Source organism: Python bivittatus, unplaced genomic scaffold, assembly GCF_059951505.1.
Source record: "Python bivittatus isolate LINGU-HERP-01145 unplaced genomic scaffold, Pbiv_v1 ctg000430_np1212, whole genome shotgun sequence".
In the NCBI taxonomy this organism is placed as follows: Eukaryota; Metazoa; Chordata; class Lepidosauria; order Squamata; family Pythonidae; genus Python; species Python bivittatus.
In genome coordinates, this window is record NW_028277071.1 from 1,451,609 (window position 1) to 1,455,612 (window position 4,004).

At 43.6% G+C, this 4,004-nt stretch overlaps 3 non-coding genes across 3 annotated transcripts; 1 reads left to right on the forward strand and 2 right to left on the reverse strand.

The window, feature by feature from the left end:
• Positions 1 to 135: 135 nt before the first annotated feature.
• TRNAS-GCU (transfer RNA serine (anticodon GCU)) lies at positions 136 to 217 on the reverse strand. Its single transcript has one exon. It is a non-coding gene; the product is annotated as a tRNA-Ser (tRNA).
• Positions 218 to 545: 328 nt separating this feature from the next.
• Positions 546 to 618, forward strand: TRNAV-UAC (transfer RNA valine (anticodon UAC)). The gene has a single exon. It is a non-coding gene; the product is annotated as a tRNA-Val (tRNA).
• A 636-nt stretch (positions 619 to 1,254) lies between these two features.
• On the reverse strand, positions 1,255 to 1,328 carry TRNAI-AAU (transfer RNA isoleucine (anticodon AAU)). Its single transcript has one exon. It is a non-coding gene; the product is annotated as a tRNA-Ile (tRNA).
• Between the last annotated feature and the right edge of the window lie 2,676 nt (positions 1,329 to 4,004).

The window sequence follows — 4,004 nt, forward strand, 5'->3', positions numbered from 1 at the left end:
CAGGCCGGAGTAAGGGGTCCCTGCTCCAAGAGCGTGGAACAGCTGGAGCGTTTCGGTCGCTTTTGCTGAAGAGGCGAAGGGGGAGTAGAGGGGGTCGTGCCAGACGAAATTCATTCATAAAGAAAACAGAGCTTGCGACGAAGGTGGGATTCGAACCCACGCGTGCAGAGCACAATGGATTAGCAGTCCATCGCCTTAACCACTCGGCCACCTCGTCCTGTTCGCGTTGCTCCTCTTAGTATCCTTCTTTTTGATGTGGGAATCAGAGTGAACCTGTGTTGGGGAGCAGATTACGACGTTTGCAAGAAATTAGTAATTCTTTTCCTCCCCCATGCAGAGAACCCAACATTTAGATCAGTGTTTCTCGACCTTGGCCGGTCTGAGCTGTGTGGACTTCAACTCCCAGAATTCCCCAGCCAGCATGGGTGGGGAATTCTGGGGGTTCCCGCTCTAGTTACTGGGGAAGGTCTCCCCAGGCCGTTTCTCTACGCGACACTCTCGTCTATCCTCCTAATACACAAGATCAGGAAAGCGCCTCAACGAGGGGTTCCATAGTGTAGTGGTTATCACGTCTGCTTTACACGCAGAAGGTCCTGGGTTCAAGCCCCAGTGGAACCAGTTACGCTTTTGTTGAAGCGCACCGAAGAGAACTGCAGGGCCCCGGAAAGCCACCTCTATTTCCCACGAGATCCAGTGACTCCTGGTTGGTTTAACATCCCTGACCCCGATTTCCGTGACTCCCCCAGGAACTGGTTCCAACCTCCCACCGGGAGTCTTCGCAAAGCGGTTTTTTGCAAACGCCCCGACTATTCTGCAAATAAAGGGTGGCTGTGTTCGGGTTCTGCCTTCTCACACAACGCTGTTCCCTTCCTGAAAACTGCACCGGAGGGTTGCAGGCATGCACGCGGGCCGTTCGGTGGGGATTTGGGGCGGAAACCGCCGAAATGCATCGTCCCAGAACTGAAGGCGGTTTGAAACACGGCAAGGAACTGGGTGCAAAACCCCACGCGCTGATCGACAAGGGAGGCAGTTTAAATTGTCGCGACGGCTGTTGCTTTTCTTACGTAGCGTGGTCCTGCGGAGTTCCCCCATCCCCCGACTGAGAGGGTAGCATTATCACCGCAACGTTTTTAAAAAGAAGGCGTTTCAGTAACTCGCCGGAGTGGGAGGCTGGCTGCGAAGCAATTTCAGGTAGAGGATTCCGGTCCTTTCTCTCTTTTAAAATTGGAGTGGGCTTGCACAAAAGTTTGCCCCTGGCCCGTACGGGGATCGAACCCGCGACCTTGGCGTTATTAGCACCACGCTCTAACCAACTGAGCTAACCGGCCGGTGGAGGAGCCTTTCCCAGAAATAAATATCACAATATCAGATCCGGCAAAGTTTAGGAATTAAATCTATTCGGCATGAATAAACGTCTGTATCCTTTTGGCCTCGGGCCCATAGTGGCTTGCAATTTTTCACGAGCATTCCTCTAATCTTTTTCAACCTCTGCACCCACCTTACTCATTGCCTTCCCTTCCATTTTCCCCAACCTTCCTAAGTATGGTGGCGTTTTCTAGCCCACCATCTGTCCAGATCCCACCCCCAGACCATGAGGCTCTGCCTGCTGTTCGTCACCCCAAAAGAGCTTTTATCTAGTGTAGGACTGGCCAGCTTTTCTTACCCTCCATAGTGCTCTTCAATGTTAGCCCTGCGAGGTAGGCCTGGTTAAGAAAAGAGAGTGCAAGGATTCCAGGAATGCCACTTTATTGTTGGAGGGCGGTGTTTCTCAACCTTGGGAACTTTAAGAGGTGTGGATTTCAACTCCCAGAATTCCCCACTCAACTCCCAGAATCCCCCAGTGGACTTCAATGCTAGTTGGGGAATTTTGGGAGTTGAAGTCCACACCTCTTAAAAGTTGCTGAGGTTGAGAAACACTGCTGTAGGGTATAATACTGTAATACAATGTTTCTCAACCTTGGGAACTTTAAGAGGTGTGGACTTCAACTCCCAGAATTCCTCAGCCAGTATGGCTGGCTGAGGAATTCTGGGAGTTGAAGTCCACTTCTCTTAAAGTTCCCAAGGTTGAGACATACAGCTGTAGCAGAAACAGCCTTCAGAGTTTCTGTTTGCCTCTTCTTTTACCAGCAGAATCAAGGTAGAGCCATCTTAGTTTCTTACTCATGCCTTTTCCATTTCCTTATTCACTCCTTCCTCCATTCTTCAAGATCATCTCTGCATTCCTCTTCTCTTAGCAACCATTTCCAAATCCATAACTTGCAAATTATCTTTTTTTTTTTTTTTTTTACTGTCCCATGTCCACCTCTCACTGCCGTACCTTGCCATGGAAAGATGATACTTTTGACAATCTTTGTCGTCACTGCAATGTGATTTCTTCATGTTGCCATGGTTTTACAGATTTGCAAGAAAATCAAAAGCATCAAACGAGAAGCAAGCCGTGTATTTCTGGGGTCCCACAAAACCCCTTGTACTAATGGGAACCTCCTTTGACTTATAGGAGATTCTTGACAAAGGGAATCCATTGGGGTTCCTAGGTACTAAATTCCTAACAGATTTGATTATTCAGTTGCATGCGATTTTGAGTTTCTCTGTGAAATGTAATCCATTTAATCCAATTGCATTAATTACTTAATGTGGAGCTGATGTTCAATGGCCATCGACACTTAGAATTACAAAAGGGTCCTGGCAGAGATGCCAAGAACTTTCAGAGGAGAGACAAAGACAATAAGAGAAAGCAAACGTTAGAACTTTCTTCATGGAATTTAAAGATCGTTGGGAGAAAGAAGAAAGCAATACAAAATCAGTTTATTTCATCTAGGTTAAAATCATGGGTTGCTATGTCTGTGATGTCTAATGGTTTTTTCATGGGGACTGGATGAAGATGGTTATTTCTGGCAAAGATTAAATGTTTTTTCGACTGGGATTGTACTCTGATTATTTGAACAGAGGAAATAGGGGGGATTTGTTTAAATAGAAATAGATATATAAATATAAATGGAAGGATTCCAATTGCGTGTAATAGATACAGTTTGTAATACTTATCTTGCTATTTCTGATAACCCTTACTGGACTTTTGCTGATTAATATGGACAGATGAGGATTTAGAGATGGGCTTATAGAGAATGGGGTGAGGTGTGGAATGAAGAAGTGTTCAGTTGTATTTTAAGTGATAGTGATAAATTGTTAACATTGATTATACTTGCTAGGGATGAAGGGGGAAGTTTATTTTTCTTTTTTCTTTCCTTTCTTTTCTGCACTTTTAATTTTTTTAAAATTTTTAATATATTTTTGTATTATGTAATTGTATTATTTTTATTTATATAATATAATCTTCAATAAAATTATCAGAAAATTAGATATAATACATGTTACTGGCCAGCTCATTCACAGCAACTTTGAACCTCAGCCCTCATGGCTGTAAAAAAAGGTCTCCTTCAAATGGTGTTTCACTGGAGATTTCAGGTTTATTAACATCTGTTCTAATTTGGGGACTTTTTTGTAACAATTTGTTCAGGAAAGTGTGCTGGAGAACACAAACACCAGCATTTCTTCTATTTTTATTGGTCCTTATTAAGATAACTATGGATTTGGGATTTTTTGTTAACAAACCAGCACTGCTCTGATTCCTTTTGTTACTTATTTCACTCTTTTGTGAACTCAACCCTGCAGCTCACTGTCCTTTCCCTAAGAAGACTCAAAAATGTGGATCCATATAGACCTAAGGGTGCATCACACACACACAGACACATAAATATATACACAGCCATAAACCCTCTCATATTCATCCATGCAACTCTAAAAAGCATGCGAGAGAGAGAAGAAAATTAGGAACACTTCCTGCTCCATCCACAAAGGCTTACAATTAAAATCGAAGAGGAAAAAAGTATATTCTAATAGGCGAAATATATCCATTTTACTGAAATTGAATTGACATTCGAAAACTCCTTATCAATACATTTATATCCCTGAGTCTGACTCTAGACAAGACACACAAAAAAGACAGC